Source organism: Ammospiza nelsoni, chromosome 7, assembly GCF_027579445.1.
Source record: "Ammospiza nelsoni isolate bAmmNel1 chromosome 7, bAmmNel1.pri, whole genome shotgun sequence".
Classification (NCBI taxonomy): Eukaryota; Metazoa; Chordata; class Aves; order Passeriformes; family Passerellidae; genus Ammospiza; species Ammospiza nelsoni.
In genome coordinates, this window is record NC_080639.1 from 37782249 (window position 1) to 37798790 (window position 16542).

The 16542-nt window shown below is 44.2% G+C and overlaps 1 protein-coding gene across 3 annotated transcripts in view; it reads left to right on the top strand.

The window, feature by feature from the left end:
- Window positions 1-16542, top strand: part of ACVR2A (activin A receptor type 2A) — a 56000-nt gene that overhangs the window by 2140 nt on the left and 37318 nt on the right. The gene's annotated exons all lie outside the window — the stretch shown is intronic.

Below are 16542 nucleotides of genomic sequence, written 5' to 3' on the forward strand. Positions count from 1 at the left end.
CTGGTGAATAGCGACCTTGGTTAATGCTTCATTAATTTGGAAAAGGTGCCGCTCTGAAAGGCTGAGCTCGTCCTTTGGTGGTGGTGGCGAGGGGTGTGTGCGTGTGGAGATGTACCAACAGAATTGGGGTGAAAAGCCAGGCTTTGCGTTTCTAAAGAATCATTTGTAACCCTTTGTATTTTGCTAAAAAAAAAAAAAACAAAACAAAACAAAAAAAAAATACTGATTTTTCTCTTTAAAACAGCAGAGTCTGAGGTTCAAACGCCAGCTCTGGGAAGCGAGCGGGGTGTGAGGACTCCCCACGCTTCTCCAGCAGGAAAATTGTGATGGCAGCAACCAGTGGTTGGGCAGCTGTTGGTCCATCGGTGCTCGGGGCTCCATCAGCCTCACCAAAACCCTCTCAGGAGCTGTGCGAGGATCTCCGGCGAGTTCCCAAGCCGGCCTGGCGCTCCGTGCCCGTGTGCTGAGCGCTCTGTGTGGGTTTTTAGCATCCTTGCAGGGTGTGCGAGGCTACGCTTGTTTACCAGGCTAAAAGCTCCCGGGCTGCCCGTGTGACCGGGAGTAATGGGATCCCTGTAAGGATGCTTTTTACATTTCCAGCCGTAGGAGCGGCAGGGTTTTGCTGAAGAGGCCGTTTTGCTGTGGTTAGTAAATGGATAAGTCTCGTCTTGTGTCTGTAGTGCTATCGATCCGCGCTGTGTGCGCTCAGTGTGCTGTGAAATGGCGAGCGCTGCCAGCAGAAACCCAAAATCCCTGCCTGTGCTCACCAGAGGGTTAAGGACAGCCAGAAGCTTGTTCGGGATGTTTGATTTTTATTCTCCTTTTGAAACCCAACATGATTTCTGACAGCTTTTGCCTTGCAGTAACGACGTGTGTGCCGGCTTTTCCCAAAGGCTGATTTTTCAGCTCAGCAGCGTTCCCTCAGTTCAGCAATATGTTCTGTAGGGAAACTTTTCCCCCTCTCTGGAACAGTTTCTGAGAGACTTGCTGCCATCTGCTCTCCGTGCCTGTCTCCCTTCCACGTCCACCTCTAAGATCCTTTTGCCTAGAGCACAGAATAGTGGTTTTTGTTGACATTACCTATCAGACTTCATAAAAAAGAACAGCTAAGCAATAAGGAACGTCTTTTCTTGAACCTTGCTCGCTCGGGTTGTCCTTGGTAAGGTGAAAAGAATGTTCCTCCTGCCTGTGAAGAATGAATCTTGGCTAAATGAGCAGGAAACTGCCTGCAATCCGGGCTGCTCTCATGTTAATGACATTGTTTTGGTGGTTATTCCAGTATTACACATTAAGTGTTCCGGTACTTAACAATTATTATACTATTTTCTACTCACACCATGGCTGCAGACGCTCTACAATTTTAGGCAAGGCTAAAAATAAATAAATTCAACAGTAAACTGTTGGCTTTATGATCAGAAGTACAGGATTATATAAGATTTTAAGCTTGAAGTGCAGGCGTTTTTATGAGAAGTGTTTCTTAAGTGACTTATTTCTGTTTAAAACCCTACCTGATGGATTGGTTCTAACATCATCATCACCAGAATTTTCTTTTTTCCGGTCTTTAGTGTGAAAATCAGTCTGTCCAGGTCTTACATTTTGAATACTGGCAGTGGTTGAGAAAATCCTGGAGCTCAGGTGTGGAGGTGCCTCTCTCTGGTGTGCAGCTCCAGCTCCTCTCTTTCAGCAATTGGGGGTTTGCTTTGCTCTATTTGTTCATTTATTTTTAAACACAGCTATTTTCTGCAGATGTTTACGTGGCAAATTAATACCGGGGTTCTTTTAATAGGTGAAAATGTTGTGGTTTTTCTCCTGCGTGGTGGGTGTGGAAGTGCTATTTAGGTTCAAAGCGATTTATTTTATTATCTGTAAACTGCACTATGAAATCCTGGAAATGTACTGCAAATGGACAGGAATTTCTAGCGAGTTTGTTAAGAGAGTGAAAATATTTCCCTGTTCTGACTAAGATATTTGAGAAAGAGCATCTGTGTTGTTATTAGGCTTTAAAATATTTGTAGATGCCTGGATCAAAGTGGGTGTAGGTTTGCACCCATCTGTAGGAGCTCCAGAGGCTGAGATGAATGCACATTAACTAAACAAGAAAGCAAAGTGCCCGGGTCAAGGTTCTCCGTGTGCCCTCCAATACACTCCTGAGATAAACCTGTGGCCATGTTTCATTTCAGAGGAGCAGAAAATCCTGAATTAATGATAAAATATCTCAGAACAAGCTTCCTGTGCCTGAGCTGTAGGTGAGGCGAGGTTGGAGGGAGCTTCACAGGAAAACTTGTGACTGAAGCAGCTTGTTCATCAAAGCAGGCTCTCTGCAGATATGATCGGGGTGCTCCCCTCCCCAGGGAAGTGTGCTTGTGTTCTGGTGCTTTTGTGATTGCAGGAACAGAGAATGGGCACTTCCAGCATTTTCTGAGATTTATGAAACGTACACCCCGTGCAGCTCAAAGTGTGGGTGATGCTGAAGGAGTTTTGAGCATTTTCCTCACCCATAATCTTAGTTTAAAATCTCATCGTTCCTTTTGTTACTCATAAACTCCTCATTTCCCAGCCCCTCATCTCATTGAGATTCCTGCCCTGCCTTTGGTACCTGGGTGGTCCCAAATCAGAGCAGCTCTGCAGTCTCCTACAGGGAGCAAGACCTGGATTTTTTAGAAGTGAAGCTAAAATCAAGCTCAAAATCACCTAAGCAAAAGGAACCACCTCAGAAAAGTGTTGATTCTCTATTTCTCCTAATGCCAGATCATTCCCCAGCCACCCAGATGATCTTGAGTGATTTAGCTGAAGGTACTGGCGTGCCAAAGACACCTCTGTAGTTGAAGTTGTATTTTCACTGCATGGAGGATGTTTTATTCTCTGATTTTTAATTAATCATTCTCTTCTGTCACAGCGATTATTACCTGAGAAATTATTTTTTTAATTGTGTCTTTCCCCCCCCTCCCCCCCAAAAAAAAATCTATTGAGAACTGTAAAAGCTGCTTTGCATGGTGTGACTTTACAAGCTGAATGGTTGGGTGTTCTGAAGGAATTGAGGGGGAACATGAGACTTTTTCTTTGATTTACTTGTGTAATGTCCCTTTTTTACTGTCCTTTCATTAATAACTTGATAACCCTTGAAAATCCTGCCACAGGTCTGGCAATGTTTGGATTTTTTTCTGCTGCTGTGTTCCCTGTGAGCTGTCCATGAGTGTGGTTGGACTCTAATCACTTTATTCACTTTATTGTGGGGTAATAAACTACTTCAGAATTAGTGCTGCTTTTAAAGTCAAGATTCCTTTATGTTATCAGTGTACAAGTTCTTTATTAAATGTACTACCACTGGGCACTCCTAATGTTGCTGTTAAGAGCAGGATTTGTTTCATTAAATAAAACTCTTTAATACTGTTTCCAACCATAGACTGAGTTATGGAGAGCTTGATGTTATAAATTACTACAGCTCAAAAATCTGTTAACTATTTCTAAGTAATCTGTTAATGCTTAACAGTTATAAAGCCCAAATCTTCTGAAAAGAGCTTTAATTGTGCAAATGCAACATCAGAACATGTGAGCATCGTTGTGGTGGAGCTCTGCTTTCCAGACATTCCCGGAGAGATGCTGCTCTCATGAGTTTATTTGCATCTCTACCCTGCACACATGAGAAGAAAAAGCTTCAATAAGTTTGTGTGCATGTGCTGGGTGTAAATTGAGGGCAGGAAAAGCTCCTTTCTGCAAGAAGAGAATCACTGTTTGCAAGAATAATAGTTTTCAGCTGGGTTTTATGGAGAGTATTTGAATGGGTTTTGTATTTTCCCATTCCCACCTTTCTGGAATTTGAGGGTAAAATTCCTTAGGTGATGAGTTTGGCTGATCAGCAAATGAGGACAGACTCAGACTCAAAAAAAACCCCTTTTTTTCTTCTCTGTTTAACCACAGACATTAATTTTTGTCATATCATTACTTCTAGGGAAGCGGAACAATAACAGCCCCTCCAGTGTTTTTCATTCCTAATGTTGTTCCAACCTTCTCCACTTGTAGTTTTTGCAGGCTGTAAAAAGGGAGAGGTTGACAAGGAATCTGATTGTGGAAGTGGTTTCTGGGTGTAGGAGAGATGCATTTCCACCACTTAATTAACTAAAATCAGCTTAATGCAAATGCCTGCTCGAGCTGGTTGGTAGCATCCATGAGCTGTTAGCTCTCTGATGTTCCTGAAAATGAAAACTCCCTAAAAAGATCAAGAAAATGACGGATTTTACAGCCAAGTTCTTGTGTGATGAAATCTTCATGTGTTTTTGTTGCCTTGGTGCTTCAAATTCGGCACATCTTATTTCCTGTTATTTCCATATGGGATTGAAGTGCTATTGGATGCCAGTGACTTTCTGTGGCATCTCTTGTCTTCTCTCCCTGCACTGTCTGTGTGGTGGAGGGGTTTTTTCTTAGAAACAGTTTGTGACTACAGTGCCAAACAGCAGAGCATATTTAGGCTTAATCCCACAGAAAATGAATATTTACTGCCATGTTGTTTACGTTGCATATCTCTGCGGCCAGGAATCCCAAATGTAGATTAGATACATCAAATCCTTCAGCTCTGGGTGCAAAGAGAGCAGGGAAGGGTTTTTCCATTGCATGGTTATCATCATGGTTTCACAATAATTTAATTCCTGATGAGGAAAGTCAACATTTCTGGTTTTCTTCAAAATGTCCTTGTTAAAGCTGTAACTGGAAACAAAAGCAGACAATTTATGTACTAACTGGAGCAATGAATCTTTGGTGTCACCCGAAATCCTGGGGAATTCACAGCAAAGCCCTATAGCAACTCTTGTGGGGTTGGTACCTCCATGTAGGGATATTGTGTCCAAATTCTAAAAACACCTTGTGAAAGGCTTGGCCATTTTGTGTTCTGCTGGTGTTTCTGGTCAAAGTGGTGCAGGATGATCTGATTCACTCAAAATGCAAACTTGTAATTAATGTTGGTGTTGTTGCTGAGTTGGCACAGTGCTGGCTGGGAGCTGTTAAACTGCCCTGATGGGATGCTGGGCCCTGTTAGCTGGCAAGAGGGCCACAAGTTCTTAGATTAATCTAAATATCACCTTTGGAGATCCCTTACTTTGTTAAAGCATAACTTCTTGTTTTAAAGGATTTCTATGGATGTGTAATGAGGTGGTAATTCAATACAAAACGCTGAAATGACAATGTAATTAAAAGCAAACCCCCATGTACTCTTAACTGTGATGGGCATGTAAGAAATGCCAAGATGCATTTCTCTGCTTTTATAACTCTTTAATTACATGAGGGAAACATTGTCTGTACTTAGTGAATAGATAATGAAGATGAATGCAATATCTTGGCCAAAAAGAGTATTTCTCAAATTCTTTTGCTTTCTGAACTTTGAGATATCGATCTGTCTCATTAAAACTAAGAATTAAGATTGCATTTTGCATTTACAGCAAAATTGTGTATTGTAATTACAACACCATTTAGGCATTGCTGCTGATCTGGTTTTGGGTTTTCCCTAAATGAGGCTGTTGTCACACTTGGGAAGATTTCCACTCTCTCTAATGATGGCAGCAAATGAGTTAAGTTTTACTGGTTTAATTCTGAGCATTGGCACTGTTGAAGCCGATACCTGAAAAGTTACTGAGGATGTTTAATCTGAAGGTTCTGTTAGAAGGTCTCTGTATCATTATTTTGAAAATGCTAAGAATCTGTATAGCTCAGAATTATGTTACTTTTTAATAGCTTCAACTCTTCATGTGTAAATGGGATACACGTAAGAAAGCAAATTCATTTTCTAACAAATTGCAGAAGTTCTTGTGGCAGATTGACTTTTAAAGTTGAAGGGAGACAGTGCTCAAAACCATTTAGGATATGTCTTGTGTATTTTCTGACAGATACTGAACTTCTTATGAGGGCAAAACATGCAGTTTTCGTTTGTTTCTGCTTGTTTGGTTTTGGATTTTCTTCTTTGTATTTCTGGGGGAAGAAATGTAAGTGGGTAAAGTAACTCAGTGTTGTTTAGATTTTTGGTTTGGTTGACTGTGGATGTGAGGAATGTTTTAGAGCAGTCCGTGGCTGGTCTCTTTTGGCTGTTTCTGGAGTTGCCAGTGAAAGGAGGCTGCGGGGGGAGCAGCAGCCCCGACAGTGCTGGGGCCGGTGCCAGGCGGTGTCTAATGAGATGGCACAAAGCGCGGTGTGAGGGCAGTGCCAGGAGGCAGCACAGGCAGGGCTCAACCAGAATTCCTGCAGCTTCAGCACTTCAGAGCTCCCTCATCTCCTGCCTGAGAGCGTGGAGTGTGTGCCATTAGCGTGCTGTGACAACATTGGCGACATTTGCTGCCTCCCAGGCCGGCCCTGCCCTCAGCTGGGAGCTGTCCCACTCAGAGAGCAGCAGCAGCCCCTGCTCTGGGACAGGGCAGCCCTCCATGGCCCCGGGAGGGAGCTGTGCTCTCTGAGGGGGGCACTGGGATGAGGGCTCTGAGGGCAGGCAGCAGTCCCTGGGCCAGCTGGGATATGAAATCTAGATGGATACATTTATTTTCTTCAATTATTTATTCTGTTTTTTCCTTCAAGTTAGCAATTTCACAATTAAAGGTGATTCCCGAGATGATCTATTTCATATTTAAGGGCGATTCCTGAGATGATCTACTTTATATTTAAAGGTGTTATTTCTGTCTGAGGTGAGCATTGGCCCTTTGGATGCAGGCCCCATGCAGTTGGTTTCTGTCATCTGCTGCCTGCCTGGTTTTAATGGCACTTCTTAAATGTCACCTCCTCCTACCGGCTCTGAGTAGAAATGGTCATTTCCTCTTTGAAATCGCCTTTTGTTGTGGTGCCCACCTGCAGTAATCCGTGGGGCTCTGGGCTTTAGACTCACCCACCGACCTCCAGCTTGTTTCCACACCCATCCTGGCAGTCCCCATTGCACTGTGCAGTGTCCCAGGGCTCAGGGCACCACGTTTGTCCCTGTGCAATTCCATGAAATCCCCGTGTGCCCACCCTGCAGTGCCCCCCTGGCACTGAGTGCAGCTCCCTGAGCTGTTCCCACTTGCACTGTGCAGTGTCCCAGGGCTCAGGGCACCACGTTTGTCCCTGTGCAATTCCATGAAATCCCCGTGTGCCCACCCTGCAGTGCCATCCCTGCCCCTGGCACTGGGTGCAGCCCCCTGAGCTGTGCCCACCTCAGCAGGGAATTGCACCTCCTGAGCCAGGGTGGCTCCAGGGCAGCCCTGGAGGGTCCCTGTGCTGCTCCTCATCCTTTCCCCACGAGCAGCTCTGTCCCATCCCATCCCATCCCAGGCTGGTTTATCTCCAGATCTCTTGCTCACAGAGCTGATTTAGTGCTTTCAGCAGCTTCCTGCCTTTTGGTGCCTCACCAGCTTGTGATTTAGAGGTGGCTTTTATTTGTAACTGAAGCCTGGCCTTATTTTTTCAGGTTGAGAGCTCTTATCTCACCTAGATAACACTAATCTCCATTCCTTAAATGCTGCCTAAAGATTGGAGTGGTCTTCATTCTTTCAGCTGGGTTTTGAATTCTTAGATTTCATTATCATCTCCTAAGTTGAAATTTGATCTGTTTTTCAAAGCTATTTTTAAATATGACCAATCAGTTTATCAAGCCTTCTAGCATGAAAAACTGTTTCCTTCTAGGAATTTCCACATAAACAGGGAAGTGGTTTAATTTTGTTGTTGAGTTACAGTGTTGAGTGTACAAGACAAAATTAAACTTTGCAGTAACTGTTAATTTTAGCAATTTTTGCTGGTGTTTGTCAGTAGAGGGTACAGATAGTTCTTTTTAGCTCACAGCAATTACATGATGGAAGAGTTTTCTTTAAATATTTCTGTGTTTCAGGGTTGAAAAACGTTTAGGCTGTGAAAGTTGCAAAATGGCACACAATTGTTTGAATTACTGTACTTTTTATAAAGAATTAGGTGATTTGTCATCATTTGTTTATAAAGCTGCTTTAAAGTAGCATTGAAACCACTACTAGTTAAATATTTTCATTTAAACTCTAATCTTAAATTTTGGAAAGGATCTGTTTTACAAGTTGTCCCTGGGGATATATTGAATTTTATTAAATTGACACAAAACCCGTCAAAAAGAAAAATTGTAACAGCTTGGTTACATTTTATTTAACTTCACCTCTGTCACTGGGACAGAGCCCAACACGTGAGGGCTCCTGTGACCTCGTCCATTTGGGGTGATAGAGATCAGCAGAGAGCTCCTGATGGCTTTTTGTGTGCTGTGCTTGTGCTAAACCCCAGCTGTGAAACCCTGATTCATTTGTGAGGAGGTGATTTCAAACCACAAGATGTTTTTGCTTCCATTCCTGCCCCAAACTCAGCATTTAGCACTTCTCTGAGAAAGCACCCATGAAAACAGAGCTTTCAGGTGAAAGTTTTTTGCTGTTCAGCTGAAAAATTCTGACTCTCATCCTCTTGGGTAGAGGCTTGCAGGGAAGCCAGGAGAGCACAGATCCCACTTTGCATTCCAGTGGAAATGGTCTGGATCCCTCCTGAAAAATCCTGATGCTCCAGAGTGCTGCTGGACTTTTCCATGGCTTAAAAGTATTCAGATGGATGGCAAATCAAGCAAAATTAATTTCCTAGAATCCTGTTTGCAAAAATAATGCTCTGAAACTTAATTATCCCAGAATTTTTCCTCTCAATGCTACAAATACTTTGGTGTTGGTAGCTCTTTCATTCAAAGTGAAGATGGGAGAGAGGAGGTAAATTATGAGTTCCTGTTCCTCTCTTGTGTAAGGGTAAATAATGTGTTGGAATCTGGTTTTGATGAATTGAAGATATTTACATGCTGGCACAGTGTGTTCTGAGGGATTTTCTGTTGCCCATCTGAGCTTTTCTCCCCATTGTCTTCCTTCTTTCTGAACCAGAGGTTCAGTAATGCAAAAACTTTAGAAGCAAGCTCTCAACATCCACAATTTTTAGTTGTTCTTCCAGCAGTTCAGCCGGCTTCAGAAGCCTCTTAATCACCTTCTACTTGTCCAAAAAGGTTGTGTTGGTTGTGGGGTATTTGACAAAAACTGCTGGGAGAACAGAGAGAGGAGAGTTGCTCTTGTTTGTATGTGATTCCTCCCCCACATCCCCGTTTTGTGCTGCTGTCACTCCTCACTGGCTCGGCCCTCGTGGCTGCTGCCTTTGGGCTGGGCTGATCCAATCTGCCACAGCAGCAGAAATGACTGGAAAACAGCACAGAGATTCTGCACTCAGGATCTGTTGGATTTGGGGTTTTTCTGACTCAGAGATGGGGTAACTGAGAGGTGTTCTAAAAATTTTTATTCCATTTTCCGTCTCATGAGAAGGATGAGATGATACAGATGTTAGAATTCACACCATCACAATCAGAAGCCAAATATTTCCCAATTACAGTACATTATAAGTGCTTCTTGGCCTATCAGCTTTTACCACACCATGCTCTAAATGCTTAAAACAATTAATCTAAAATTACCCCTTGTGGCTTCTACTACAATTCATCTTTCACAGTTCTATTCCTCCAGAGTATCCAGTCCTATTTACAAAACCATCCTTTAAAACTTGTTTCTAGTTCCATTTCTCTCTCAACAATGCCTGTCCTATTCCATGACATTTCTAAGTCAGCATTTCTTACCTCAAACAGTTACACACTGATACACACTCTGTGAGCCTTCTGTCAAGCTTTAAGAACTTTCTACAAATCCGTTTCCCACAAGGATCAAAGGCAGGAACTGGGTGAGAGATGATGGATGGATGGATGGATGGATGGATGGATGGATGGATGGATGGATGGATGGATGGATGGATGGATGGATGGAAGGAAGGAATAAGGGCTGCCAGGGAGGCTGCCTGCATTGTCCTGGGAAGGGAATTGTCAAGGGAAAGCACCTCAGTGTTGGTGAGTGGAGCTGTTCTGTGGGTGACAAAGGGAAAATGGCACAATTCAGTATCATTTTTAATAACCTCCCTCTTCAGAAAGAATTTGCTTCTCTTTTTCAGGATCTCTCAGTTCAGGCCTGTTCTCACAGGGTTTTTGTCCTCTTCCCTTGCCTTTTAAATATCTCCATGTCACATTTTGCTCCAGGGGCTCTAGACTCAAGATTTCCAGGCAGAGCAGCAGAGGGGCCTGGCACAGGCTGCCAGAGAAGCTGGGGCTGCCCCTGGATCTCTGGAAGTTTCCAGGGCCAGGCTGGAGCACCCTGGGATAGTGGAAAGTGTCCCTGCCATGGAATGAGATGAGCTTTAAAGTCCTCTCTGACTCAAACTCTTCTGTGATTCTGTCATTCCAAGGAATAGGTGATAAAATTCACTCCTGTCTTGCAGGTTCTCTGGTAACAATGAGGTGGGAACTAAATAAAAGATTCAGACTGACACAATTACAGAAGGGGTGATACAGTGATCAGTGAAATCCAGTTACATCCCAGGTTTAATAAAACTTTGGAAGGACTATTTGCAACATAATCTGAGCAGTATCTAATTTATGTTACTTGGATTTTGGCTGAAGATGTCCCTTGAAATTTATTCTGAAAAGGTGGGCATAAAACTTTGTGCTGAAATCAGATCCAAGAGGAGAACAGACAGCACTAACAGGTCTGGAAATGATGAGGGGAGAAAGTAGGGGATGTCTTTTAAATGTAGAACCCTGACTGGTAATGCCTGAATGGACTGAATCAGAACACAGCATCAGGAATCCCATTTACAAACAGGGGCTGGTGAATTTTGGGTATCAGCTGAGCACCCATGAGACCTGAGGGGTCTCAATCCCAGGAGCATCTTCACTTGCCAGGGGAGTGTGCAAGAACCAGGGCACTTGTAAGCCATAAAGCAGGAATATCTTCAGTCAGCAGGGCACAATTCTGGAGAGAGCAGCTCTGGATGAGTTTGTGGTGCTGAGGGTTCAGCTGTGAGCCAGGTCCTTGGGACAGCACCTGAGCTCATCCCCTCTGTGACCCTGCAGGGTGAGGCAGCCTCGGGCTGTTGTTGGGCTCTCTGCAGACATCCTGTTACTGTTAATCTGCCCTGAAACTCTACATGGGGACAACTGTGCTGAGATCCAGGCATGGGCACTGAAATGGAGATAAACTGGTCTCTGGTAGCTGTGGTTTGAAATGCTGCGTGGAGCATGACTGGAAATAAAATCAGTTTAAAAACACAGGGGAATCTTACCTGAGGTGTTATCCCAGCCATGGTCTCTCCCAGCTCAGCCTCCCTGGTAGGGAAGAGAGAAGCCAGTGTTCCATGGCCCAGGCTGCTGTTTCCATCATCTTCTTCCTTTTTCACTCAGCTGTGGTATTCCAGTTGCTTTTTACTTAAGGCAGGATTTTTAAACCCTTTTTTTGAGGTGGTGGCTTCTGTGGTGGTACAGTGCCACCACTGGGGAGCAGAGGCCTGAATGTACATTGGTTTGTTGTGTGCCCACCTTCCCTCCAGCAAGGCTGGTCATTCTTGGCATCCATGAGGATAATGTTCAATAAATGATTCTTGGCATCCTGGGAGGATCATGTCAAAGCTTTTCTGTGGAGTTTCCAGCAGGTACCTTAAAGGATTCCTTAAAAATGTTATTGGTGATCTAAGCAGATGGGCTCAATCCTGGGAAGGGGTTGTATAGATAAGCAATGTAATAGTTGGCTCCCACAATTAAGAGGTAGATATTGTATATCTGTATAGTGATGTTATTAGAATATGTCATTCCAGAGTCCTCTTCCCCTCCCCCTGTAACTTTGAGGGGTATAAAAGGGTATAAAAGGCAGAGCATCCATTTTGTAGACAATCCACCTGGCTGATAGTCACAGGGGACTCCCAGCACTGTGATTTTTCTTTATTTAGTCCTCTGTTGTAGTTTTGTTAAAGTTTAATAAAATTAAACTTTAACAATTTGGCTTAAACTGTTAAAATTCAACTTAAAATGAAACTTTAAAATTAAACACAGGCTCAATCCTAGGAAGGGGTTGTATAGATAAGCAATGTAATAGTTGGCTCCCACAATTAAGACGTAGATATTGTATATCTGTATAGTGATGTTATTAGAATATGTCATTCCAGAGTCCTCTTCCTCTCCCCCTGTAACTTTGAGGGGGTATAAAAGGGTATAAAAGGCAGAGCATCCATTTTGTAGAAGAGCCACCTGGCTGATAGTCACAGGGGACTCCCAGCACTGTAATTTTTCTTTATTTAGTCCTTTGTTGTAGTTTTGTTAAAGTTTAATAAAATTAAACTTTAACAGTTTGGCTTAAACTGTTAAAATTCAACTTAAAATGGAACTTTAGCAGTCATTTCTCACAGGGTGGAGGCACCCTGTGAGCCCAGCAGTGCTGTGGGCACAGTTGGTGTGTGTGCCCTGTGCTCCCTTCTGGGGTGCCCAGGGCAGCTCCGTGGCCAGGAGTGCTGGATGGCAGAGTTCAGGGCATTACAGCCGTGGTGTCTGTGCATAAATAAAGCTCAGATAAACATCCCAGTGTGACACCCCCCGAGCTGTGGGACACGCTCTGACTGCTCCAGGCTGGAGGGAGTGGCCGCCTCTGCCCCAGCTGGGTTTTCAGGGCAGGGAGCTCAGGAAAGCTCCCTGGCATTCCTGCTGTGGCTCCATGACACCAGCCCGCTCCTGATAGCGCACAATGAGCGCTCCTGAGGCTGCTGCACCGAAAGTTGAGTCATTGTTGCTGTTTGGCCAGTGGTTTATTCAATATCTGTTCCTGTGCCGGCTGGCTGGAGGTAATCATTGTCCTGGGGGAAAAACCCAAACAACAAAAGCCAGCCAAGCGAACAACAAACAAATCCAAGTGAAAAACCAGACAATTTTTCTTCTCCTTGCAAAGGGAAATTCTCCTTATTGATCTTGCTGATAGAAGTGTTTGTGTTCACGTCCAAACACTCATCGACTACCACAGGATAAACACCTGGAGAGGCAAGACAGCAGAATTCTCCCATAAATTTTTTTGTTGCGTTTCTGAAGCTTTGGTGTTCTCCTGGCCTGCCAGGAGGATTTATTGCTGAGTGAATTCCTCAGCTGTGACAGGAGGAACACCTGTTTCTGTGTGAGCACGAGCCCTTCTCCATCAAACACAACATCTGGCACTGGGAGCCCTTAAACTTGTGCTTATGACTACTCCAAATACAACAGGGGAATTTCTCTGGAGAAAGTCAGCAATCCCCATGACACTGATGCTTCCTATCTTAAGGAAAATAAAGCTGTAAAAATACATCATTATTCTGTCCCTTAATACCTGGAAAATGTTCATTTTGCTACTAATCAAAGGCATTATTTTGGATGTAGATATTTCTTTATCCCCAATAGCTAAGAATAAAGGTTCCATATGAGCACATCTATAACTTAACTAAATATAAACAACTTGAAATCTGCTGAGTTATTTTCTGTTATAAAAATTCCCAGCATCAAACTTGAAGGATTTCCTTTGAAGCATCATTCTGGTTTAAATCAGGTTGGGAATTGGAAGTGAATAACCCAGATACTGCTAAATACCTGTAATTTCTCCATCCCAATCCATGCCAACATCCCACCTCTGTGTGATAACCATGGAAATGCATTTCAGGATTCTTTGGGGGCTGAGCACTTTGCTAACTTGTCTTTTCTTCCTGCTCAGCCTGCTGGCCAGCTGCTTCACATCAAATCCACCCAAATGATTGATGAAGGTACTTTAAACAGAAAAAGTACATCTACTAATGATGGGTAATTAAACTGTAGAACTCAGTGTTTCAGAACATGTGGAAATAAAAAATGATCTCACAGATGGACAAATTCAGGAAGGAATAGTTTGTTCAGAGGTGATTAAACTTGGGGCTGGATGGAATTTCCAGATGAAATAATTGCTGAACACTGCTGCCAAAAGCCTTTAGTTCACCCTACAGTTCGTATTGTCTGAGGCTTTCAAAATTCTCCTCAAAAGGAGAATCCACGTTAAAATTAGGCCAACCTTCTGTTTGTGCTTTGTGTGTTCGGATACATTTGTTTCCTTATCTCTTACAAGCTACAAGTTGTAGCGTGAGTTTGTGCTGAGGAACTTCCCTGTGTCTTGACGCAGTGTCTTGCTCTGGAGATTCCCTGCTCCCCTCTCTGTCACTGGATTTCTGTGGAAGGGGAGCGGTCCTTCCCCTCCCTGGGATGATCCTTCCCCTCCCTGGGATGATCCTTCCCCTCCCCAGGATGATCCTTCCCCTCCCTGGGATGATCCTTCCCCTCCCCAGGATGATCCTTCCCCTCCCCGGGATTGTCCTTCCCCTCCCCGGGATTGTCCTTCCCCTCCCCGGGATTGTCCTTCCCCTCCCCGGGATGATCCTTCCCCTCCCTGGGATTGTCCTTCCCCTCCCCGGGCCGATCCTTCCCCTCCCTGGGCTGGTCCTTCCCCTCCCCGGGATTGTCCTTCCCCTCCCTGGCCGGTCCTTCCCCTCCCCGGGATTGTCCTTCCCCTCCCTGGGATTGTCCTTCCCCTCCCTGGGATTGTCCTTCCCCTCCCTGGCCGGTCCTTCCCCTCCCTGGGATGCTCCTTCCCCTCCCGGTCCGGTCCTTCCCCTCCCGGGCCGGTCCTTCCCCTCCCCGGTCGTTTCCTGGGGCTGGGGCCGGTGTGGCAGCAGGGAGGGAAGGAGGGAGGGGTTGGATCGGCCCCGCCGAGCCCGTGCAAAGTTCACTCAGCCCAGTCCCCGTCTGTTCCGTGGGGTTCATTCCTGGTTTTGTGGCATTCAGTGCTGGTGATTCCCTGCTCCTTCCCTGGGCACTGTCCTGGGGAGGCTCCTGCAGGGCGTGCAGGGGTGAGCAGTGCTGTCTGTCTGTCTGTCTGTCCCTGGCAGTTTGTGAGATCCCTGCCAGCCTGGGCTCATGGCTGGGCTCTCTTCACACCCAGCGAGCCCCACGCTCCCCTGTCAGCAGGTTCAGTGGCTCTGGGTGACTTCAGGCACACTGAGCCATTGCAGTGATAGCGGCTGATCCGAGCTGAGTGTCCTGGGCTCTGCTCTCTTGCTTTCATCTCTGTGCCTCTGCTTCTTTATCAGCACTGCTGCTTGAGCAAAACTGGTCAAAATTACTTGATGTGATTTGGACTCCTGGACTCCAGTACAGATTTTTTTATTTCCCTCATGCATTGATAACTTTGAAGGTAAAATTCTGAATTTCTAGTTTCCACACCCTGGCTTGAAAAGTTTCTTCATATTTTTATTTATCCTTCATTGTTTTACTTATTCTTCGTTTTTTTTACTTAAGAACTCAAATAGCTGCTTTCTCAAGCCTTGCTTAACACAAGCTACTCCAGGCTGCTCTGATCTTCCCAAACGCTGTGAAATCCCAAATTTCTCATGTTCAGTGCGTGTTAGCCCATGGGAGGTTCCATGCAGAGATCCTTCTTTGCCTCTCACTCACCTGCCTCCACGTGCAGTGGGTGGAATGCTATTTCTAGGGAATCCTGCATATTGCAAGCACCACTTCACTTCTGGGGAATTCATACTTACCAGAGAATGGCATTCATAGACAGAATTGTAGCTGAAATGGCTTTTTTTTAATCTTTCATGCAGCATAGCTTCAAAATTGTCGTTTTCTTCTCTCACTGATGTTCTGGTAATTTCCTAGGAGTGATTTTGGAGATGTGTTAGCAGCTCACCTGTCTGGCAGGTCGCTCCCAAATAAACTAATGCAATATATCCACAACCATCTTTGTGCTCTTATCTTTGAGAGGCAGGAGAGATTCACCCACTGCCTCTGGGCACAGGAGTACCTTTAGAAAATGTGTTTAGGGAGTTTAGGGAGCCCTCTTGAGCCTTTTATTGCCGTGGAACTTGGAGTTTCAGTCAGCAAATTTAAGGCTGTTACTCTGTCAAAGTGTCCAGAGGCTTTAAATGGAGTAACAGCATTCATCTTCTGGCTTTGAATGTGTTCTTGAATAAGAACTAGAAGGTCAAAACCATATCCTAAAGTGCCTTCCAGATTTCAGGTCACTAGATAACATTTTCTTAATTGTTATCTAAATTTAGAAGACAAATTATCTTGTAGTAGCAAGTGCAGTGCTTTTGCCCTAAAGCTTTTGTTTGTGGTGTTGTGTTCTGGGGTCACACTCCCTGATTCATCCCTGCACTTTGGAATTCTGCTTTCCTCTGAGTTCAGTGAGAGCTGTCAGAACCTGCCTTGCCTTTAAATAGCCACAGTTTTATTTCTCCTAGGCCACGTGGTTCAGTCCATGAGATGAGATAAGAAAAATTGAAGTTCATCTAGCTGGAGTTAGGATTGGAACTAAATTTTATTTGCTATTTTAAAAGCAGTCTAATTCTAGTTATCCTGTCAAATTTACCTCATTAAAATTTTGCAGCCCAAACCAATCCCAGGGTTTTGAAGATAAATAGCCAAGCTCTGAGAAATCCTCTGCATTATCCTACAGCACTTTAAAATTTCCTGCTCTACCTAAATACTTGTAATTTGTTTTAACTTACAGAATTGTGGTGGTATTGATCAGATAAGCAAATTAAAAATTAACCAGAAAATAGATTGCCTTGGTGTGGCTCTATGAGATGCTCAGTTAAATAAGAAAATAACACCAAGAAATGAACTTAAATCATAATATATGAGGGTAT